Genomic DNA, 25767 nt, shown 5'->3' with positions numbered 1-25767 from the left:
ATAAGGTGTGCTTCCTCTTCGCCCATGAACAAGATTTTGAGCATAAAGACTCACCAGTTCACCAATATATTAGTTGCTTGGGTCCTTCAAAGGATTTTTCAAATTGCTGAAGATCATCTCACTATGAAGTACCAGCAAAAGGGCTATGAATCACTTAAAAGCCTCAAAATCTGTTAAAAAAACAAGAGATAGCTGGTAGATCTTGTGCTTGCTTCTTCTGACTAGAAGCAAGTTTCACCATGAGTGAAAAAAATCAGAAACTGAATTCTTATTGTTTTTTATAGTCTTTATTTATTTGATAAGTATGTATATTCCTGCATAGAAATTGATTAAGGGCAGTAGAAGCAAGACATTGCAAATCACATTCATCACTGATAAATTCAAACCTCCAAAATAATATTAATTATTCTTATTTGCTGTTGAAGTGTTGGTGGAAATCAGGGCTGCTCTGTACATAGTGGCTCCTAAGAGCTGGATCAGATTGCCAGACTTTGCGATGGGAAACAGAAGCACAGAGAGGCGGCCCAAACTAACACACAAGAAGACAACAGCAGAGTTTGACAACAACACAGAGAATATATAATTCTGGCTTCCTGATCTCATGCCAAATGCCCTTTTTATTGGATGACACTAGATCCCACCCCCAATCAAAGCTGATGCTTTATCAGGGCCTGCTACATCTGTTTGGGTTGTGTAGGATGTCCTTCTTGAGCACCCCCTCTCCAACTTCCCCTGCACCTGAGACTTTCCCTCCTCATGGCTTTCTCTGTTGTCAGAGCTAAATGTGCTTTGGCAACATAACACTAGGGAGATTATTTCTCCCTTTGCGGAGTCACTCGACAGCACAAAATGAACTTCAAATGAATACAGAGCTCTTCTGCTGCAGGCACTATACAAAATCTCTGCTCAGAGTTACCTCTCAGTAACTGTCCCATCTATCTCAGCACCTCTTGGCAGAAGATGCCACTAAAAGGACACTCTCCTGGTGGAACTGTACTCAGACTTTTATTTTGCAATATTTGTGTTACCAGGTAATGCTTTTACATACTGAGAATTGTGAAAAACTGCATTCACAGTTTGATAGCACAGCCAGGATTCCTGCTCTAAGGAGTCTGGGATGTTAGGAGAGATGCGACAACAGGACTTGTGACATCTGACCACAGATAGGAAAAAGTATACAAATATAACGCTGCTTTCTCTTTATGACAGACAGTGCATTTAAGCTTTGGTTGTTTTGCGGGGATGTTGGTGAAGTTTGCTATTGTGTTAATATAATGAGATTAAACAATGGTAAAAGGCCATTAAGGTTGCAAAAGTAAAGCTCCAAAGCTTTGCTTAGGAGATGCCTAATAAGTTAGGGAATGCATGAATGTCTAATTCAGTCCCTTTGGCACACATTTTATGATACCACTTCCATTACCTGATGATATACTGCTTTTTCTAGAGGCTTTCTGTTTCATTCAATGCACTGCTGATTCTTTTAGAAACTGCCATTGCATGGTACTAGCAGGGGCAGGGGGTAGCAAAAGGCAGGATGTGTGAGAGGATGCTGTCAGACAACACCTCCTGGCAAGGGGTGGTTGTTTCAGGTGTTGAAAGCAACATAGATGAGGCCTTGAAACCCAAACGTCTCCAGACACAGAAAGAATGAAGGTTCTTCTTTCATACCCCTTGTTAATACAGGAGATGAATTTTATGCCTGCAAAGTTCAAAGGAGGTGAATTTTTATATTTGAAGACAAGCATTCATTTTACTAGATTTAAATTCAGGTAATTAGCCATTGCTAGAACTGGGCATTTGTTCTCCATCTTGACTATAAATAAAGAAATTAATCCAAATCTTGTTCTGGCCTTGATCAGTATGTCCTTTGGCCTGATTTTGGTTTAGCGAATTGGTGGATCTACAAAACCCCCAACTTTTTTCACTAAAGCCACAAGAAAATGAAATTAGCTAAAATGAGCATGCAAGTACAGACTAACTGAGGTACCCTGAGTTATCTTACCTCAAGTTGTGCAATCCCTGCATAACCAGTCCAGGTTTTTTGTAGTGATGTATTAAGAAGTTCTTTGTGTAATGATAGAGAAATACTTCATTAAGTGCAGCAGTTATGGTTATTTGCTCTCTGGGCTTTTGTTTCAGGGTGGGGAGCGAGGGGAAGGTTGACCTTGTTCACAGCAAAACAGGGCAACTTACTACACTTGATTTATAGCACCTGACTTTGCAGATGTGGGAAGCTTAGAGGCAGTCACCTGTAACTTCATTAGCTAGTAGTGTAAAGTATCTAGCCTCTGTGAATTAAAAAAAATATATTGCCCAGCTTTCAAAATACCCTTTTCAATAATTTTTGGCTCAAATGTAAGAAGTTGAGATGGCTCATTCACAACTGCCCAAGGACTAAGCAAGTCGCACTGGTAATGTGTCCCTGAAGAGGCTACAAAAACAGGAAAAGGAGTCAGCCAAGAGACAAATTTAAGAGAAGGTTCACAAATTTCTTTATTACCTTTGGGATTGTTTCCAAACTCTTAACCTAAGAAAGAAAAACCTGGATTTGGCAAAATAAATTATCTGTACTGTACAATACATGATGTCTCAGGATGATTCGTGACATTTAGTATTACCGTATGTCAAGAACAGAACTGAGGGAATAAGCCACAGAAATACAGCTGGTTGCAAATTGCTTCCAAGACAATTTCTAAATGCACAATGGAATCCCAAATTTTGCCCAATTTATAAGAACTGTAACATAAAAAATTATTGTTTTCTGTTCATAGAAACAGAAAATTATTACCGTTTTCCCACTGTTTGTCATTTTTTAATGAGAATCAGTGCAGAGGTATTTTTCTCTGTATTGGAAATTTGCTGCCAAAGAGTCACTTTTTTTTTAATTCTCTCTTTAACCATCTCAAGTGGTCTAGTAAAAGTAAAATTAATGTCTATTGACCCTAAATATATTGTTATATCATGTATGCTTTTGTTGGTGACTCTTGCCAGAAGAAAATATTCTCTGTAATACTTGAGCCATGTGTAACCTTTTAAGTAACTGCAGTTTTTGTTATTCTGTGAAAGGTGATGTAATTAAAAGCATTTATGGACTATGGTTAAAGGGGAAATGGTCTTTTGCAATGCTATTTTTCTTATTAGGATGAAAGAGAAAGCTGGAATTTGCTATCAATGAAGATTTTATGTCTTCATAATAGGCTTGAGCCACAGTACATTTCAGCCAACTTTTAGAGACTGTTACTGTGTGAAAAGGGTAAAGTACATTGCGAGCTGAGGAACTACCTGCTGGTTTCTGGCTTCTTTCAATGCCATGATATACTTTCTACTACAGCTTGCATGCCTGGTGGCACTATTTTTTACCATCATTCATGCAGTGTGATAAGCTTGCCAGAAGTGCAATTGCAATAAAGTCTGCTAATTCTTGCCTTTGAATCTGTAAGCTCATTGTCAATGACCAGATACATTCAAGCATTTTTATGAATTTTCAGAATCCTCAGCAATGCTATCATTACTACAGACCAAACAATGTTGTCTGCATGTGTGTACTTCCTGGTAACTACAGAAGAAAATATTCTGGGGAAAAAAAATGGTCCATAGCCTAGGCTTGAGTCAGCATTTGTGCAAAAGAGATGCACAATCTACGACAGGAACTCTTAAACACTACCTAAGTATAATACAATGCAGTAAATGAAAGCTGCAGTAAATGAAATCAGAATAAGATGTGTCTATTTTAGAGCTATCTTCTGATTTCTGGTTACACTTGTTTTCTCATTCTAATGTAGATTACATCTTTATTAATTAAGATATTTATGCAAGACTTAGATATTTATGCATGGCTTTCATAGAACTGTAATATTATCATTGTTTGGTCATGTATATATCTGACTGGCCAAGGAGAAAACAATGTAATCTCATCTTGTTCCATGTTCCTGCCAAAGCATGGCTGCACACAGTCACATTGACTTCAGCTTGAATTCTCCTCTCCCCAGACCACTTTCTTCTTAGCATGCCCAGAGGGCCAGCACTTCCCAGCTGGTACACAGGTGCTTCCCAGGGCACACAGTGCACTTGCAAGTGCAGTAAAGGTGTCCTTATCTGCTGTATGCATGGCCCCAGCACCCTGCACTTGCTCCATTAGACCTCATCCCTCGCAGAGCAGTATCAGCAAGGTGGATCAGGGTCAGCAAAGCAATGATGTGGCTCAGCCTCCCTCCTGGAAATGCACCACCTGCCTCAAAGGACATTTATAACAGGAAGCCGGAGCACAGGCTGCCTCCAAGGACAGTATGGATGCCAAAGGGTCAGCCTTTCAAGAGACCACATTGATCTCCACTGGGGTCAGTGCAGTGAAATTGAGAAGTTAATGTTTAATATGATAATAGAATGGTAGTAGACTATAGTCCAAATTCTGTCCTGACTCAGCAGAGTAATGAACTGCTCCACAGCCTGGTCTGTGTATATGCATATGTGTGTATGGCAGAATAACACTTTGCACAAAAAAAGTAGGATTTCCCCAATCTCACTTTTAGGCAGGCTTAGGTAGAGAGACCCCCTACTCTGACTAAAAAAATTTGCCAGAGTATTTGAAGACATGAAAACTCCAGCTCCAGTATCCTATAAAGTGTCTGTCTGAGATGAGTCCTGTCATGGTGTATCCATAGAAATAGCACCTCTGAGGAGCTTCAAAGAAGCAAGTTTTGTGCTTTTCATTTTGTAAATAATCTTTTAGAGAACAATTCTGACGATACTCTGCAGTTTTTGCCTTACAACTGAAGGCTTTAAAAAGGCTTCATGCTTCCATTTTAAAATAAAATATTTAAATTCCATTTCCTTCTGTGCTTATCTGCCAAGATCTGAATTCTTGTAAATGTAGGGGAGGACTCCCAGGCACAGGAGGGCACTTCCTCTCAGGGCATTGCGTGCCAGGCATTTTGTCAGAAGGCTATTTTAGCAATATCACTAGGATTGATGAAGAAAGATTTATGCCTCCTTCTTCCAACAGACTCAGGGGCGGGGACTCAGTCACCACCAGCATTCTTGTATGGAGTTCCTCAGAAAAGCAGAAGGAAATATTCTTTGTTAAAGAGTAATTTATCTTATGGCAGCTCTTTACCATAGGGCTAGGAGGAGAGGCACAAACAGAGCCTTTTCTCTTTGCCCTTGAAATAGTAAATAGTAGTAATTAAAAGTATCTGGGAGGGCCGTTCTGACATCTTTTCCACAAATACCCTGAGATGTCTTCACATCCTCTCAGCCTAGGTTTCTCTGTCTGGAATTTCCCTATTTCTCCCATTTCAGGGCCCCTCCTCACTGTCAGGGGCTGCAGCCCTCCTCCCGAGACAGGCCCCAGGTGAAGGCACGTGTCCAGGCGGGATGTCGTTCCCATCCCGCCGCTGCCTGCCCCTACCTGTGGGTGCCGGGGATAACACACCTTCCAGGGAGAGGGAAGGCAGTGCAATTCCTGACTTGTGAGGTGCACAGCTGGGTGCCAAGTAGGTGGGAAAGCTATGTTCAACACCTTAAGGAGTGAAGCACCATGTGTCTTCCTATAATGCTCACCCAAACCTACTTCTGGAAAGAACATCTCCTCCAGAGCCATTACAGTCACTCTTGGCCCCTTTCTAAAGAGACCGCCTGCTGACCTCTGAACGTGGTAGTGGTACCAACTTCACAATCAAGCCATCTTTGGGCTAGTTTCTGTTATTCCTAATTTTGAGAAACTTTGATTTGCTCCATGGAGAACTGCTGTTTTATGGATTTAGAGTCATAATTATATATGTTTTAGTATTTACAAAGTTTCTGACTCCTTCTTAAACCTTCTAAAGGAGGTTAGAGTCTTATAACTGAGGTTTAAAAGGGAGAGGAGAAATCCACATAAAAATGCTCAGAAAAATCTTTCATCAGGTCTTTATACTGAGGGCTCCTTAAAAAAAATTCTAAGACAAATAGTGAATCTTCTAAAATGAATAATGAATTTTTCCCCTCAGAATATATTGATTCATTCCTAAAGTTCTATGTTAAATATTCTTGAAGCTAGCCTAGGAATGGTTTCAGATTTACTTTAGAATCTAAGTTATAGTAGAATAAACACTTAAGCAAAGTAAACATGCATTACCTAGGTCTATAAAGAGGAAGAAAAGTGGTGTTTTCTCTCTTGCCATGTTTATCTTCCAGAGGATATCATTTCTCCTGGTACTTTATCAAAGAGGCTTCTTCATACTTTGGTGTTAAGTTATGGCTTCTCCATCAGAGCAGTGTTAGACAGAAGACAGCAAAGGTGTCTCATTTTCCTCCTAACCATTTATTGTTTTGCAGGCAACCAATTCGCCTGGCCACATGAATTGGGTGTCTTAAGAAGGCTCCATAGTGGCTATACCTTAGTAGCATGAGTTACGGTAGTGGCTCCACTTCTGCAACCCGGACAGCACCATGGAAGCTGGAGGAACTATGCCACAGTCTTTCTATGGGCTTGTCAGAAGAGTCTGCCAGGTCACATCATCCCATCTTCCAGCTAACTTGGAAATACTATGTCCAGTCTTGCTTTATGCAAGCCCACGTTAGTTCTAGTGCTGCAAGTTGCAGTCCTACTCAGTGGGAATCTTAATTTAGCTCTCAGAAACGAGGAATATTTGTGCTCTCAAGCCAGTTATATTCAGGCATGTCTCCAGAAATGTAGTATTATTCTTAAGAAGGATATTCTCTAATATCGGGCTTTGAGATTTGCAGTGTGATAGCAATATAACCCAAATGAACAATTAAAATTTGGCAGGCTACTTTTCACTTCCCATTCAGAATAACAAGAACTGTGTTAGAGTTTTATTTGATTAACATTTCACTATCTGTAGTGATCAAAGGACTTTGTCTAAAAAATTAGCATTTTAGGAGCAGGTCTTTGATAGCCAGCAATAAAATGCTCATGCTCAGCTTGAAATCATTCCCATCTGCATTCTTTATTAGTTTATAATTTGTGAAGTCTCATTAATGGACTCAAACAGATAGTAACCACACCTGAAGCTTCATACTAATAAAAAGTAAAGCCTCCACATAATTAGGGTAATAGCTATTATTTTACTTCTTTGCTCTGCCCCTCCTGCAATTAGTATGATTTGCAGTTCAAGAGGGAAAGAGTCAAAGGCTTTTCACAAGATACTGCTTTAATCTTTGTCTTGTGCTTTGCAGGTTGCTTCTGAGCAAACTAGGTTCTGACTCTTCCTCCATTGCGAATCTACCAATTAATGGCTACATCGTATAGTTCATATTCAGGAAAAAAATCAGTCACTTCAGCTGGAGTTTTGCCTGCTTAAGGGCTTACGTAGTGATTGGCCTATCATATCAACAGAATTCAAAGTGCATGACCTGCAAGTCAGGTACTTTTCCAACATGAACAGTGCCACTGGGCACAGTACTTGAGGAAACATGACTGTTTATTGATATTCAGTATACTGCGTAATTCAGAGAGCACAAGGGACAAGAATTTGCAGGAGCTGGTTTGAGCTATTTTCCAACCCTGAAACTATGCAGTATAGAACATCCTTTCATAAATATGACCTTTATAATATATTGTATTTAACCTACGAATGCAACAAGGAAAGTGTTATTCGGGATACCACAGTTTTAACAAAGTCTGGTAAGTAAGTATCCATCATGTATTACTTCTGATAGAATACTGTGTTTTAACAAATGAAGCTTTCTCATAGAAAAATGTCTACAGAAAATTGTAGGCATTTCACAGAGCACGAGCGTAAAAAAAGGGGAAAGTTTATAGCTTTCAGGTGGGGAGCGAACATTTTCTGTTTGTAACTACAGATCAGCTTGCATCTGGGAATAACAACTGTTAAACCAAAGTAACTTATTTACAAGGAAGCCAAGAGCTAAAGAGGGTGATAACAGAGTTCTTGAAACACACTAAGCAGCACTTGCAGGGGAAGTGACAACAAGGGATCAGCCTGATGCATCTAACAAGGTCCTGTTTCTGAGGTAATCATTAATTAGCTAGAAAATGTGAATAGGATTTGAGGCATTAGAACCTAATGGAACTGTTTCCTCTTACTCGATTTTAGAACAGGGAGATGAAAAGCAAAATGACTGTGAATGCCCCATTGTGTTAAATGGTAAACAAGGCTGTGTGTTTGTACAGGTTTTTCTGCATGGGTGTATCAGAAATGTATTATGTACATTTGTCTCAGAACGGAAAGATTGTGCAACACTACCTGTTGAGGACTCAAGTATCCCACAGCAATAGTTGCAAGAATAAAATGTGCCCGTAGTCTCAGTCATGCACAGGAGGCAGCTGGAAAAATTTAAAAATCTGACATTGAAGCCAAGATTCCAAAATATTGTGGCAACCTGAGAAAAACACATTTTAAAAAGTCACATTTTCAAAGCAGCTTGCAGAAGGTATGAAAGCAGATAATCACTCAGTGATTTGCAAGAACTTAATGGTATCGGAGTAGATCGTATCTTACAACCTGTCCATTCTTGCATTGGTAGAAGTGGCCATTTTTCTATTCTGATCTTAGTAAATTATATTGTGGAAAGCAGTATTTGAATAAATTTAATGGTTGATAAATCTCTCAGGTGAGCAAAAAGAAAGCAAAATAATCCCACCATCACCTGATGCAATAGCAGTTTGGAAGACAGCATCTGAAACTCAAGATGCAACAGTCATGGTTTTTAGATTTAAATGTACTACAAATGCCTTCTGTGAACATTTGAGACGTTCTAACACATTTAGGCCCTGGCATTTTAGTGAAAGGTAATAACAATGTACCTGCATATCATCTACCTACAACAGTGCATACAGTATGGTGAGATTGCAGAAGGTGAGGAGAAAAACATATCTGAATCTGTCTCTGTGGGACTGCACCTGTCACGGGCACATTCTGGCAGTGAATGGTACTGTACAAGAGATGATAAATTATAGAGATTTGTCTCATATGCTGACATTTTTACAAGTTATATAGCTATACTGTGCAGTTTCACAGAAATGCTATGAATAGTGGCAACATACTGCAATATTATGGATGAGTTTGAACCTTCTTGGGAACAGTCATGCAGTCAGTTCTGCCATGGAAGAATTGCCTGGCTTTATTCAAGCACTTAATCAAACAAGGTGTTGTTTATAACCAATATAACGTTAATACGGGATACATGACTTGGTTTGACAAAGTTGTCCCTTGAACTGTTAAACTGGCTTGCAGCATTAACAGAAATATTGACTATTGCAGTTTATGATAAACATTCCTGAATTTTTCTTGAAACAGGCCAAGAAACTTTGAAAGAGTTAGTGTTTTTTAGGTGTTGACCTGCAATTCCAGAATAAGGGGGGAAAATTGCAATGAGGAGCTGTCTTGGATGTCTTTGAGAAAAGTTTAAGGAAAGCAAATCTCCCATTAAGTAAAGGTTCTAGGAGAAGATGTGCACTGGCAATGAGAAAGATGAGAACTGCTTCACTGCTAAGGAAATATTAGCTCCTGTGAAGCATGGACTGCTAGTTCTCAGAAAACGGTTTCAAAGACAAATGAACATTTAATGACAATAGTTTTTGAATATTCACAACATTCCCATACAGAATTCCAAAAATTAGACAGATGAATTAAAAGGGCCATTTTAACTCAACCTTTAAAGCCTGCTGTCAAAACTCTCATCATCACAGCATCTGAGTATGCCGTGGGCGACACTATTGCACCAAGTTGATATGCCCCTGGTCTGCAGAGGACTTAATTTATAAAGCTTATTGATCTACTTTTCCAGCTCTTTAAGCCTCAGAAGTATATAAAATCAGGCTACTGAAGAGAAGATGCAGCATAAATAGCACAGTCCGCACACCATCAGGTAGGATCACTGCAAGGCCACTGGTCTCGAATACCGATATAGCAAATGTGAGCAATTCTATAGTCACGAGACACAGTGTGGTTTGTTAGCCTAGCATGAGACCATCTCTTTTTCCTGACCGAGAGCATGTGCCTGACTGCTGCGGTCCATGGCTCCACCGCCACGAGCTGCCCAGCCCCAGCGTGCTGCCGTACCCCTCGGCAGGGCTGCTAATGGGAGTCTGAGGAGCAGCGTGTCCAGCGAGTGGCAAGAAACTGCAAGGATAAACCATCATGTGCTTTTAGACCTGCTAAAGTCAATAGCTATACGAGGACAATATCTACTAACTGAAACACATGATCTTTTCCAGCTTCTTTAGAAAATCCTTCTGGTGAAAAAGAAAAGCCTTTTATGTTGCCAGCTCACCAAATAGCCATCTCATGCAAATCATTAGCACTAGTCACCTAAATTCCTGCATTATTTTCCACACTTAAAAGGCACATGTGTTGTCTGGCAGTAGCTGAAACATGCTAAAAGCCATCCAAGAAGCATGAAAAGTGGCATCAGACTGCATGAGCCTACAGTAATCCACTAATCTTCCTGAATACGTTCTTTTATTTAGGCAGACTTCAGTTATTAGGTTTGACACATATATTACATATTACAAAACTAATTTTATTGTGTAGTTGGCTAATCCTCAATTTGGGGAAGGATTGGGTTTTGCACTCAAATAGAAAGGCTGTCAACATGAGAACTGAAGCCCTTTGTTTCTAAGTGTGTGATGTACTTTGTTTCACAGCATTATTACACACAATATAGATGACAGGTAGATTTTCATACAGAAAAAAAGGGTATGCTGTGAGCACAAACCTGCATCGCAGACAATGATCTCGCTAGGAGTGGGTTTGGTTACCTGTGAAGCACGCGTTTGTTTGCTTGGAATTACATGAGAGATCTGTTCTAAAAGGAGGTATTTAAGCTTTTCTGTAAGGGCAAACATAACTTTGTTTAGTCAGGAATAAAACTACAGGGGCAGTATTAGTTAAAAGGAAGAAGTTCACTTTGATGCTTTTATGCCCAAACAATAAAAAAGGAAAAAATGTTAAAATCAGAAATAATGATGCATTTGTAATGGAAATATTTACCAAAAAAAAAAAAAAAAAAAAAAAAAAACTCACACTTTTCCCAAGCAACGTCATATTTTCCTAAAAAGGAAAATATTTTCACAAACTTGAAAAAACAACGTCAATCAGATCTTGCAGAAGTAATCAAGATTTTTTTACAGGTTTCCAGACCATTATAAAGTAGAGTACAATAAGATTACTGAAAGTTAGTTATTAACACTGGCTTTTTGGTGGACATCTCGTAACTATGTCCTTAAGTATATTCTTCTTTATAAACTGTCAGAACGCAGTTTCGCTATTTCTTTCCAAAGTCTGTGTTTTATTCACTGTTACTTACACAGAACTGAACTCATTGTGTGTTAGTTACCAGGGCACAATGACACTTCAGCGTAGACCACACAGCGGGATGCTATCCCTTTCTGATGTTTCTTTTTCAACTATGAATGAATGCTGAAAGTCCAGGAGGAACTGTTTCCCATCTGAATGGGGTCCTGGAAGGGATTTTGAGGGACCTATTCCACATCAGTTTTTTTCAGAAGTGTAAATCTACAGCATTTGAAAATCAGGCCTTTTTCATCTGGATATTTAAATATGTATTTAGATGTTTAATTCTAGGTTACATACATTTGCACTCGCTATATGGATACACAGAAGTCACTGATGAAATAAAGGATGCTAATTTTAAAATGTATATGTACCTTTATGTTTTTCTGACAAGCATCTAGTGGCCATGGCTGTGGGTCTTACACAAAACTGTGAAATAAGTTAAGTCTAAATAAGTTATTATCTAGGTAAAAAGCTTGAATAACATTTTTATTTCTTCACTGATGTAACCTTTTTATTATCAGATTTCACAGAACCACAGAATAATTGAGGTTGAAAGGGGCCTTTGGAGATCATCTAGTCCAACCACACCGCTCAAGCAGGTCACCTAGAGCAGGCTGCCCAGGACCCTGTCTAGATGGTTTTGAATACCTCCAAGGATGGAGAATCCACAGCCTTTCTGGACAATCTCTCCCAGTGCTTGAACCACCCTTGTAATAAAAAGCTTTTTCTTATGTTCACTTCTATGTTTCAGTTTGTGCCCGTTGCCTCTCGTTCCATCACTGGGCACCACTGAAAAAAGTCTGGCTCCACCCTCTCTACACCCTTCCTTCAGATATTTATACACATTGATACGATTCCCTCTCAATCTTCTCTTCTCCAGGCTGAGCTCTCGCAGCCTTTTCTCATATGAGAGATGCTCCAATCCCTTAATCATTTTAGTAGACCTTCACTGGACTCACTCCTGCAGGTCCACGTCTTTCATGTACTGTGGAGCCCAGAACTTGACTCAGGACTCCAGGTGTGGCCTCACCAGGGCTGAGTAGAGGGAGAGAATCACCTCTCCTCAACCTCCTGGCAATGCTCTTCCTAAAACACCCCAGCATACCATTGGTCATCTTTGCCACAAGGGCACATTGCTGGCTCATGGTCAACTTGTCCATCAGGACTCCCAGGTCCTTCTCTGTAGAGCTGCTTTCCAGCAGGCCAGACCCCAGCCTGTACTAGTGCATGGCACTGTTCCTCCCTAGGTGAAGGACTGCACTTGCCTTTATTGAACTTCATGAGGTTCCTCTCTGCCCATCTCTCCAGTCTGTCAAGGTCCCTCTGAATGACAGCACAGCCCTCTGGTGTATCAGCCACTCCTCCCCATTTTGTGTCATGAGCAAACCTGCTGAAAGTACACTCTGCCCCATCATCCAGATCGTTAATGAGTAAGTTGAACATGACTGGCCCCAGTATTGACCCCTGGGGTACACCACTAGTTACTGGCCTCCAACTAGACTTCATTCCACTAATCACAACCCCATGAGCTCTGCCATTCAGCCAGTTTTCAATCCACCTCACTGTCCACTCATCTAGCCCGCATTTCATCAGCTTGCCTATGCAGCTGTTATGGGAGACAGTGTTGAAAGCCTTGCTGAAGTAAAGGTAGACAACATCCACTGCTCTCCCCTGATCTGCTCAGCCAGTCATTCCCTCATAGAAGGCTATCAAGTTGGAAAGTATGATTTCCCCTTTGTGAATCCATGCTGACTACTCCTGACCACCTTCTTGTCCTTCACATGCCTGAAAATGGTATTTGGGATTAGGTGTTCCATCATGTTCCCAGGGATTGAGGTGAGGCTGACGGGCCTGTGATTCCCTGCATCCTCCTTCTTGCCCTTTTTGCAGATTGGATTGACATTTTCTTTGCTGTCTTCTAGTACTCAGGCACCTCTCCCAATTGCCATGATCTTTCAAAAGTGATTGAGAGTGGCCTTGCAATGACATCAGCCAGCTCCTTCAGCACTCATGGGTGCATCCTATCAAGGCTCATGAACTTGTGTGTGTCCAGTTTGCTTAAGTGATCCCTAAACTCATCCTCCTCCACAAGTCTTCCTTTCTTTCTCCAGACTTTCTCCCTGGTCTCCAGGGCCTGGGATTCCTAAAGGTGGGCTTACCAGTAAAGACTGAGGTGAAGAATGCATTCAGAACCTCAGTCTTTTCTGTGTCCTTTCTCAGCAGGGTCTCCACCCCATTCAGCTGCGAGCCCACTTTTTCTCTAGTCTTCCTTTTGCTACTGATGTACTTATAGAAGGCCTTCTTGTTGTCCCTGGCATCTCTTGCCAGATTAAACTCCAGATGAGCTTTGGTTTTCCTAGCCCTGACACTGCATGCTCGGACAATGTCCCTATATTCCTCCCAAGTCACCTGTCCCTGCTTCTGCCTTCTCTAGCCTTACTTGTTACAGCTGAGTTTTGCCAGGAGCTCCTTGTTCATCCATGCAGGTCTCCTGCCACCTTTGCTTGAGTTCCTGCTCATTGGGATGGACCGTTCTTGAACTTGGAGGAGGTGATCCTTGAATATCAACCGGCTTTCTTGGACCCCTCTTTCCTCTAGGACCCTATCCTCTGGGATTCTTCCAGGCAGATCCCTTAAGAGGCCAAAGTCTGCTCTCTTGAAGGCCAGGGTTGTGATCCTGCTTTGTACCCTGCTTCTTCTCCTCTCAGGATCCTGAACTCCATCATCTTGTGGTCGCTGCAGCCAAAGCTGTCCCTGACTTTCACATCCCCAGCCAGCCCTTCGTTGTTCAAAAGTACAAGGTCCACCAAAGCACCTCTCCTTATTGGCTCCTCTATCACTGATACTCTCCAGGAGTATCTGGATTTCTTGTGCCCTGCTGTGTTGTCCCTCCAGCAGATATCGGGCTGCTTAAAGTCCCCCATGAGGACCAGGGACTGCTGATGTGAGGCTACTTCTAGCTGTCTGTAGAAGGCCACATCTACTGCTTCTTCCTGATCAAGTGACCTATAGCAAACACCTACAACAATGCCACCCATTGGTCTACTCCTTAATCCCTACCCATAAGCTCTCAGCTGGCTCACTCTCCACCCCTAGGCAGAGCTCCATGCGTTCCCACTGCTCCCTTACATAAAGGGCAGCTCCGCCTCCTCACCCTCCTGGCCTGTCCTTCCTAAGGGGCCTGTTTCCATCTACTGCAGCATTCCAGCCACACAAGCTATCCCACCACATCTCCATGATCCCAATGAGATCACAGCCCTGAAACTACACACAGACCTCTAATTCTTCCTTTTTATTCCCCATGCTGCATGCATTACTGTACGTACAGACACTTCAGAAAGGCAGCCAAGCACGCTGATTTCCCAGAAGGGGTGTGGGAGGGTCATGTAGGAAGTTCCTTGCCTACATGTAAATGCTTGAGGTGCCACCACTTAACCCCAGGGCCTTTGCTTGTCAGCCCTGTCCATTGCTCCCTTGAATGGCTGATGGTAACTCTCTCCCTCCCCTATGGTTCCTAGTTTAAAGCCCTCCTTACCTTGTTTTGTTCTTACACACCATATATTAAAAGTCACTTGCTAAAATTTTGAACAAATGTGATCCATATTTACTTCTTGTTTGAATGCTATTCCTAGGATATTACAACACTTGTCCTCAGTAAATCAGACCTAGATAAGAACCACAGCAAACCCAGAGACATGCTGTGTTATCCAGATGATGAGATTTCAATATAAGACACTTACATAGGTGCTCTCTGTCCTGGAATCATGTGCATTTTCCTTCTAAAATGCAATTCTCATGATAGACAACAGTAGGATAACAGATAACCTCTGTGCACCTGATCGGCACAAAGTTAATACCACAGTTTGACCATATTTAAAAAAAAAATTTGTTTAGGATTTTCCATATGTATAGATCTGGTGCTGTGCTTTGCCCTGCAATGATTTCACACAGTGGGAATGTTAATTTGCACATATTATCCTATTATCATACCTCTCTCCAGGGTTTATTAGCTTGGGTGCAATACTACATGAACATGGCACTGCCTTCAGACATGAATTGGTTCATGCAGAGCCAATATGAAAATCTTCTCTCCTTGGAGCTTTGTAAGTTGTTCTCATGCATATTTTTCCATATAGGCCTTTCTACATTTTTATTAGTCTATGCCCACAAATACCATATTAGGACTTTACCTCAGGAGATTTTCCACCTATTTGTTGTATATTAATCAGTATTATTAGTCAGTAACTTGTCTTGCATCAGTACATGCCAGCAGTTGTACATGGAAAAATGCAAATGATGATATGCATTCCCAAATGGGAAATGCATTATAAAGGTGGTAAAAACTGAAGAAAGTAATAGAAACAAACAGCTGGGCTAGTGTTTCATCTTTTACTTAAGAAAAAATGGTAGTGTTTTTATATTGACTGAAGCGGAGAGCTGAGAGAATATGAAAGTTGTTTGACTGATGACATCAAAGACCAGAGATGGCTCTTTAGCCAAATTCTGCTTGGGCAGGGCTAGCATGAGATCCTCATCATTTGACTATCTGCAGCAGTATCAAAATAACCTAATCACACCCTTTCTGTCCAAAGGTTGTCTGCTGCTAAAGATGCCAACTAATATCAAATGTGATGTGTGGTTACTTATGGGTCCCTGAACTGGGCTACAGAGATACAAACAGGGTGTGAAAAATGCCAGTTCCTGGTCAACCAGTTCAACAGGACCCCTGTTGCAGACACTGCAATATGGCATTAGTGCCTCTGTCAGGAAAGAAACTGTTACTCACCCACAAACATCACATCCAGTCAGAATATATTGCTGCCACTCTGAAAGGTTGCTCCGTCTCCCCAGCTTAATGCAATTTGACAGCCAGCCCACAAACAGAGGAAGTACTCAGGCTGAGGTTGCAATGACCAGTAAAGCTGCAATGAATATTTAAAAAAAAAAAAAAAAAAAGAAGGCGGCAAGCATCATCCCTGTCTTTGACAGAAGGGTAGTCTGGGCTCTTTTGTGACCCTGATACAGAAGTGCCTGAAGACCTAGAATCCCTGATTCCAGTCACACTAAGGTGTCGTCTATAAGAATGATTAGCTTGTTGTTTGTTGTTTTATTGCAATCTATTAGTGCAACACACAGCACCCTACAGGCACAAATTACAGTCCTCACTGTGGTCATAAAAACATTGCAATCAAATTTTCAAAGATGTTAGGCAAGTATCCAGCATTAGATCCATCTTTCTTTAAAAAGAGTCTCTCTCTCTCTCTACCAACTTGCCCTACCCCAATTTGATGTGAGCTAAGCTCTTCCCACCCTGAATCACAGCACTAATTAAGAAAGTTTTTGGCTAATTACATTTCATACTGCCTTTTAGGTTGACCTAATTTGTGCTTGGCAGGCTCAGTAAGGAAAGTTAGTCAGTGAAGAATAAAACTCTGAGTTGCAGTAAACAACTCAATGCAGGTAATATCTAGGCAATCTAAAATATATCTGTATATCTCTTCAAAGGTAGAAACACAAAATGGTGTTTCTTTGTTGTTAATTTTATAAGCGCTTTCTGGGGCAAAATTAAATGGTGCATATGTTGTAGCACAAATATTGTTTGGGAACTGTGCAGAAAACCAGTGAATCATTTCCTGTTGGTTGCATTGTCCCTTTACAGCGTTCCCTGAGCAAGGGGAATTACGTTGCCCAAAACAACCTACAAAGCACATCTGGACACTGAGTTTCATTTGATCTTCCAGATCACTCCTGACCATGCAGGACTATAAGCAGCAGTGTATGCATCACGCTGCCTGCTTGTGCAGGCACACTGGCCGGTAAGCAGAGTGGAGGAACTGGGCAGGAATTGAGGCTCCATCCAGCCTTGACCTTCCTACATAGCTGCACAATGGGAGACGGCATTGACCTGATGATGGAAATGACTTGTTGAAGCCCTATTTCCCTTCAACACTGCAGATTATAACTTGTCAAGGGAGAAAGGGGAGCCTTAAGCTCCTTTCCTTGTTTATCTGGCATTTAGATTCCATTCTCAGTTGAATTCTGCAGTTCTTACACCCACACAAAATGCCTGAAATCTAGCCAGAAATGAAAGAATTGCATTAGCAGGGCCTAAGTCTGAGCAAGAGTCATTACATGTGTGGCTGCGCTCTGTTACATGAATGTATAAAGATATTATCCCAAGTAGCTCTCTGCTGACCCTTGCTACCTGAGCAGTGACAAAATAACATGAAGTCACAGAAATGTTGGTCAAAAGAGGCCTGTGAAGGCCATTGAGTCCAGCCTCTCTCTGGCAGCAGGACTACTGCCACCACTAGATCAGGTCAGCTGTGTTTTTGTCTAGTCAAGCCTTGAAAATCTCCAAGAACTGTGATTCCACAGGCTCTTGGGTAACCTCCTCCAGTGCTGCACTACCCTCCTCCCGAAAACCTTTCTTGTAATATCCAATCTGAACATGCAGTGTATGGCCAGAGCCCTGCATCAAACCATTGGCCACTTCTGAGAGGAGCTTGGCTTTGTCATTTGCTTGACAGTGTCAAAATACTAAAATCAATGCATGCTCCATCCACCACTCTCATCAGCATAGGCAGCCACTTCATCACAAACTGCAGTCAAGTTGGTCCTTTCACACAGGCTCTACAGGCTCCCATCACTTCAAAAGCATTCCTGGTATTATTCGGGATATCAATTTTCCCTTTTAGAGCATATCACCCATGTCCTTCATTTCCTTCACTTAGAAACAGCTGCCTGGTTGGGACATGAGTAGAAAGTCATTGAAAAGAGGAATAGTTATGCACACATAGGCTACTGATAAGCACTGGCTATCTTCTTTTTACTGAATAAAGCCTCAGATTTTCAGCCTTCAAGATATGTTTCAAATCCTGACTATTTGTTCATGTTATTTTCCTTTAGGAGCCCTACACTTTCCTTCCCCCCCACTTATTTATTTATTTATTTTTTAAGGAATACAGACCATTTACTGCTTTTGCTATCAACTTGCATAATATTTTTTACAACTCTTTTTTGGGTACTAGCAACAGAGTTTTATGATGGGAGAATCTACTGAATTAGAGCAAATGAACTAAATGGCTATTATGCTTTACTCAAGTTAAATTCGCCTTGCCAAAATATAGAGTTTACTTAATGATTTAATTAATGTTTCAGACATGCAGAATGTATACTTACATTATACAGTTGAATGTAAAAAGCCAGGAAATACTCCTTATATAACTTCATCCTGCAGTTCATATATCACATAATAATAAAGCTGCTGAATGAGAACATTTGGCATATAGAAATTTACATCACAGAAGGGCTTTTTTTAAAAAATAACAAGTGTTTCCCTAATCTATTTAGTCCCAAATGTCACCCTTATCCCTTCCACATTCTGTACATCTGATGTAAATCCTAGTCCGATGATTCCTTTCTTCCTACCTTCCTTCCATCCCTTCCAGTATCTGAAATCACGTATCTGAAATGACAACATTAAAAAATGAAATTTCAGGAGCTGACAGGGCAATCAGTCATGTTTACCTAGGTTGTTTTGGTAAATCGACTTTCCTCAAACAAACAAACCTTGATATCAATTAATGAAAGTAAATGAATTCTATGTGGAAAGTCTGCTATGTGCTTTGTTTATGACCCACCGTCTAGGCTTTTGTCTAGAGAATCACGTTGATAATATGCATGTATAGGTTCCATCAAGGTGTGTGCTAGGCTGCCCACCAAAAATTAATGGGCAGCTTTACACTGTTCATCGTTCAGAGCTAGTTTAATCCAATTTTGGAGCTTTCTCCTCTCTTAGCTCCCAGTGAGCTGTCCTGCCCCATGCATGGTCTTTTTCCAGCTCACAGTATCATGAGGCAATGGCAGAAGCAAAGCTGGACACCAAACTTAGCATGAGGAAAGCAGAAGATTCCTCCAGTGCTGTGGTAACTGCACATCAAGCATTATGCTTTTACAGTATGTTACATGGACACACGCAAATTGTCAGTAGGTATGTGGAACTTATTGGAACTAAAATGTTCTCTTGGTTTATCCCCGTTCAGCATCTCTACCACATATACAACCAACAACTCTTGCTCTGACCTAATAGTTACAGCTCACTAGCATTAAATCAAATATGGCATAAGAAGAAAGAGAAGCCAGAGAGACTGAACAGCAAATAGGAATTTCTGACAGTAAAGACTGGGTGTGTGAGAAAGATCATGAGCAAGAGAGAGTCTCTCTCTCTCTCTCGAAGTCTGAATGTACTAGCCTAGTTTTTCAAAGAGGCTTGGTTAATCGACTGCACCCATGCATCAACCCTACTCTTCCCTGTAATTCTGTTAGGTATAATAGAAGGAGAAACAAAACACTTTGGTAGCCCCAGTCACTGCTTTCTGATGGCTCTTGTTAGATTTCTACCCCGACGGGTCAGACTCTCCATGACAGGACTCACCACTTTCCTCTCTTCTTTCCCTAAAGGAATAATGCGCTATTGTTATTCTGCTCCTGAACACATTCCAAGATCTTGTCAGGTGAGTGCACGGTGCTCGTCTTGCCAAAAACCCTCATTCCCCTGCACCATTTAGGGTTCATTTTCAAGTCACAGACAATTACTTTATCTACTACTTGTCAACATGCAGTCAGACAGGAATTCGTTACCTCCAAAACTGCCTACTCTGTAGCATCCTCTGCTGACTTTGTCCTCCTTTCAGCCTGTCTGGAAGGGATGGATGAGTTGGAAAGGAAAGCAACGTACGGTTTCAAGCTGTTGTTCTGGGAGCTGAGTTGGGAAGTGCTCAGGAGGTATCTGTGGCACAGCTGGAGCTCTGGACTCCCTCAGGGTGCCAGACCTGAGTAACTCTGAGAGCCCTGCACCAAGTAGCCAGAGAATTGGTACTTGAGAGCCTCCAAATTTCCTTAGTAGTGGTGAGAAGTGTAAAGCCCTCTGTGAGACCTGCTGAACAGTAGCCAGTTTTCAGCTAGCAGCTTGCAAGATATTTTAGACACACAGCCCGGTTTAGACAGCCTGGCAGGGCTCTGGCAGGGCTGTGACAAGCACTTCACCTGTCTTATCAGCCAGCCACTGACACCAGCAGAGAGGCTGAGACCCTGAGTTTACATCAAAGGAAAATGTGAATGCTCATTTTGCTGAAGTTCTAGGTTAACCCTACATTTCTGCAAACCAGGAGGAAAAACTTGGTGCTTTGCTTTTTTATTCTTGTTCTTGCATTATTTTTCTGTCACCTTAAGCAAAGTTAGCTAGTTTGTGTCAATTCAAGTTTACGCAAAATAAACTGTGATGCCCTGGGTAATGTCCTGCCTTTTGTAAAGCAGCATGTGAACGGGCCAGGAAGTCAGTGCTGACCTGACACATCCGTACCAGTGGTAAGAAGTCAGTGGATCTATTTGTGGAGTACTGTATTACTCAATTAAGGCCAGAAGGGCAGGGAACAAGGCCATACAAAATCTGACTCAGTTACCTATAAATCAGCTTAATGGCCTGGAAGATATTTATTTACTGATATTTGGCTGCAATCAGTGAGAGAAGCAACACAAACAAGTGATTACAAGACTACTGGAGTCTCGGGAAAGCTGAAGGTTTGATGTTGATATTTTGCCACACAGGAACGAGCAAATTTGTTTTCAACAGCCTTTACTCCAGGTGATTAGATGGGGTGAGACAGGTTTGTTACTAGTAAAGCATTTATCTCTCTTTTCAAAAACAGTACACGACATCTATGTAATAACTGATCAGGCACACCCTATAGGAGATACACCCTTCCTACTCTTGTAAAGCAGCAAAATCTACATTTTCATCTCAGACCAATAGCGTGAAGCTTGCTGGATGCTCACAGCCAGCATCTTACCACATGTAAACCAAAGAAGCTTTTGTCGAGGCAGTAGAGCAATGTCAGCTGTACTGCTTCAGATCAGATCTACAAACCTTCATACATGTGTCTATCTGCCTATATAAGCAGATAACTTCAGACTGCTCCAAGAAGTAGGCCTTCGAGACATATGTAGAAAACATATTGTGTGAAAAAATTATCCTTACGAATCCAAGGATCTTTATACCAAGAGCAATGTTTACTCAGGCCTCCTGCATAACACAGGCGAGAAAATGTCATCAACCTCAGTTAAGCCCAATGCATTGTACTTGCACCTGGTTTTACTTATCTAGATTTCAAATATCTACATTAATATCTACAATTACAATTTCATGTAATACCATGTCTTAAAAGCAGATACAGACAGAAGGACTATCAAATATAGGCTATTCTGTCTATAAAACAGCCTCCCATCAAGAAAATTGCCTTGCAGGCACTGTAAACCTTTCAAAACATGAAATAAAATTATTTTTTGAAATAATTAGCCCACTGACCTGCCTTTTTACTCAAATACAACCAGCGGACACATAGTTCAGAAGAGCTGCCCTTATTTTTTAGTAATTAGAGGTTTGCCCGTTTAGCCAATTCAGACATCTGAAGAGCTCTGGCTGTTTGTCCTGACAGATCTGCAGGAGGTTAGTCTGTTCCTGATTTCAGCATGGTTGTTATGTTCTCCTGCAGTTACTGCCTATACCAGCGCCTTAGGCTCCTCCACTGTTCTTTGTCTCCCTCTGTCCTGCCATAGGGCTGGTACCCCTTGGTTTCCCAGGACAAGTGCCACAGCTTATCGGAGACTCCCCAGCTCTGTGCTCCTTGAGTATAGATCTAGAGAGAGGGAGAAGCTATCCTGGCAATGCTTCTCCACAAGTAAAATCCCTTTCCTTAGGGGAAAATGTGTCCTATGTGACTCCCAGAAGATTCATGGCCCATGGGAGAGGAACAATAGGCAGGGAAGGATTCAGCCTTACCTCTCCACCCAATTTTATGCTTGATTTGCACCCACTAACTAATAACAATTTATTAGAGGATCAGATTCTCCTTTGCTATAAACCAGCAGGTTTTGCTCATGCAGTATCACAGAATGACGCGCATCAGATAAAGATCTTGACAGGAACACTGCATTGGTCTTAACATCTAAGAATTTTGAACAGAGACAAGCACATGCATCTACACACACTTTAATACATAGACACTGCTTAAATAGTATTAAATATCCCCCCAAAACAAGCAAAGCAAGATAAGACTGAAATTCTTGGGGAAAGCTATTATAGTTTCTAGTCTGCTTTAGTTCGTTTTCTGTTATCATTGGTCCTTTAACATCTCAGGTAACAAAGTAAGCAAAGTAGTATTGTGATGGTTTGGTAAATGCCCTCAGTTTGATATTAGGAACATCCTGAGCATACGTTTTTCATTTTTATTGTAAGGCTGGCCTTGAGTTCTTTGCTGCCCCTGGTTTGCTGCAGACCATCAGGGACTGACACTTCCCAAAGCACTATCATCCACTAGGACTTCTGCAGGGGGAATTATTGCCAGATAGCCTGGCTGACTCTACCTCTAACATTTCCAGCATTCAGTCATATATCTGATATTTGGAAAGGTCTATGATGAAAGCAGAAAATGATGGAAATTGGATTAGTTTGTCTTCACTATCCTGACATATCTGAAAATCAAGCTTTTATCAGTCCCTGCTGCCAATGTATTTAAAATCCAAAACTATACATTATATGGCAAACCACTATGGTTTATTGGACACATATGTATTTTGATACATTTCACAAACCATGTATCATTTACCTGGCAGAACATAAGGACTAGAACATTAATCCCACTAAGTGGTAACTTGCAGATTTTTTTATGTGATTTGGTGTCAGGTTGACAGTTGTGCGTATGCAGTAAATCTCTGTTCTCCTACTAGAATACTGTGCAGAAAATCACCTGCCATAAAAATTTCTGGAAGAAACAGGGTCAGAAAAGTATGAACCTTCTTTCTTGCCCAGAATATCAATCTGTGCAATTCTCTCTCCCCTCCAATAGCGGTCAGTGCTACTTCTGGCACTACTTTATCAGATTTTAAAGCAGAAGAGGTGTCAATGAGATCACTGCTATGCCTAAGGAATGACAGGGCAGAATCCACTGCATATAAGTTAGACACCTAATTTAGACAGAGGTATGCCTGTTTCAAGCACCTAGCCAAGGTGACTGACACCAGCCTATCCACCAGTAGTAAGTACCAAAGTTCCTATTTAATCAAGAAAAAGAGGAGCTGATTCTGAAGACCTCCAGAGGGAGATCCCGTCCACCTAAGGTCAGTGTCTGCCTTCCTCCATGGATGGTGTGCAGAGGGAATGGGCCCCTGCACTGAGGCCACAGCTAGCCTGCGAATGTGCTCTGGATGTCTTCTGGGCCCTTCACTAGAACACGAGGGTGATGGCAGCACCTCCTTCCTTTCGCACAACACTGCTGTCTGCAACACATGCCCAGAGAGCAGGAGGGAGGTGGCATCTGTACAGATAAACTAACCATGCTACAAACACTCCTGGTGTGCTGAGGCCAAGTGGCACCATGCTAACAAACCATCCTGGCCTCGAGAGCGGGGTGTCTGCATGCACCCTGCCTTTGGGGGATAGTTTCCAGACCATCCTAAGCACTAAAGTGACCAGGAAAGGTTCAGAAAAGTGCTTTTTGCAAGGGCCAGACCTGTGCCAGTGAATGTGCTGACAGTTTGCCAGTGCAGACAACCGTGCTCCCATGCATAGGAGCACGCAGGAATTTGCTAGAATAGATACTGCCTTATGCTTCTGGTCCTCATCCGACTGCGGGAAACTGAAATTCATCTTCTCCCTAAAGGGATGTCCTCAGTGTGTGGCTTGAAGGAGTAATGTGAACAGGCCAGGGAACCCCTGTGCCTCCCCACTGAAGCTTTGCCCCTGCCAACCAGGAATGCAAGCGCAAGGCCACCAGGAGAGCAGCATGAGGGCATCTGCGAGGGCAAGAAGAGAGCCTGCAAATGGTGTTTGCAGGAAAGCCTGTACATTTCCCTTTACATCAGCACTGACTGGTAATCCAGAAGTCACCCTTGCAGCCAGACTGGAGCCATAGACATGCCCATCCCATCTCAGTTCTCCCACAACTTAGCTGGAGTCAGCTCCAGCCCTCGTGCTCCCACATTTCAAGTTGCACAGATGACCAGCTTCCAAAGGAGATGGAGGGAATGGGCTCCCCCACGGTAATATACTCATTCAATGACTGATGCAATAGGTTTTTGGGCTTCTCTAGGGACTCACATGGCACTTTAGCAGCTGTCCATCTAAACCAGGATAATGAGAGGTGCAGGCACCTATCCTTGGAGCAGGCCACTCCACAAGGCACACAGGGTGCAGCTCAGACAGCACCCAGAGCACAGGGCCACATAAGGCTAAGCAGTGCAGATTGCATCACTGCCAGGAGTTCAGGCCTCTCAGTCCCAGTTAAGGCAGGATTTAGACAGACTAGAGTTTAGCAGTTTGGGGTTTAGTCAAGCCAAGAACTGTTGCAAACAGAAAGGACATTTTAGTAGAAGCATCCGGAGCCAGGGAGCACTCCTGTTAGCAGCTTCACAGGCCACCCCACCACTCACACAGAGAAGGTCATGGTCACCTGCAGGTACCAGCAGCTGCTTTCAGAGCGTAAGGACCTGGAAGTGAGGGCACATGATCTGCAACATCAGAGCTGAGAGCTGTCAGGAGACAGGAGACGGCTGAGGGAACAGGGCCCTCCCTCTTTCCCTTTTCAGCTGGATCAGTGAAATGGAGGTCAGTGAAGCATGTTATTTCTTGTAAGCCACAGTAACGCAGTTCAGGAACAGCCTTAATTCCTGTGAGAGATTTATACTCACTTGGGATACAAAAGCAAGTTTCTAGTCATAAACAGCAGTGCAGATAATACTGATAGCTTTACATTGTAAATCAAACTTTCTTCAGAACAACAGGGGCTATAAAGTTGATAAGGTTGAAATGACTGAACTGTATTGCCTTTTTACAGACAAGGCACTGCTGCTACTTTTCAAAACAGTTCTTAAGAAGAGAATTTTAGTAAGTGAGCAAAAACCTTCAGGAAGGTCTTATAAAATCAACCCTTCCCATAGTTTAATGATTCACAGTTGTATGAAATGAAAATCTGAAGTCAATGGCAGCTCTATAATTAAAAACTACACTACATATAGACTACAAACTTTCTTTGTGATGGGTATATCAGACAGTCATCTTCAAGACTATGACTATAAAGTGTGAAGATAGCTTAACTTCTCATGGAAAAGCCTAGAAGCATGGAGCTTTTAAAAAGGGCATGTTTGCAAGGCTCTCTGGAGACATTTTGAATATTTTCATAGCCCATATGCAAGCAGAAGAACGTACAACGAGAACGTTGTGCCAAAGCTGCTCAGGGTAAGAATCTCATTTCTAATGCTTCCTTTGGGGACCAGCCCAATAACCTTACACTCCCAGCCTCCCACTACTGAATTCAGGAGCAGGAGAAGCAGCTCTGGGTTGAGGCTTGGCTAGCTGATAAGGGACAAAAGGCACATCACAACACACACCAGCAGCTTGGAGAAAAAGCTAGAATATGACAGAATGCAGAGAAGTAAGGTAAATGAC

At 41.8% G+C, this 25767-nt stretch overlaps 1 long non-coding RNA gene across 1 annotated transcript in view; it reads left to right on the top strand.

Moving 5' to 3' along the window:
- The window catches only part of LOC112979410 (uncharacterized), a 40212-nt gene extending 28226 nt beyond the window's left edge, over positions 1 to 11986 (top strand). Inside the window, exon 4 of the long non-coding RNA XR_010389092.1 lies at positions 11786 to 11986. This is a non-coding gene — a long non-coding RNA (uncharacterized LOC112979410). The remainder of the gene's footprint in view (positions 1 to 11785) is intronic.
- The last annotated feature ends 13781 nt before the right edge of the window (positions 11987 to 25767 follow it).

This window comes from Dromaius novaehollandiae, chromosome 4 (genome assembly GCF_036370855.1).
Source record: "Dromaius novaehollandiae isolate bDroNov1 chromosome 4, bDroNov1.hap1, whole genome shotgun sequence".
Lineage (NCBI taxonomy): Eukaryota > Metazoa > Chordata > Aves > Casuariiformes > Dromaiidae > Dromaius > Dromaius novaehollandiae.
This window is presented reverse-complemented; position numbering and strand designations above follow the sequence as displayed.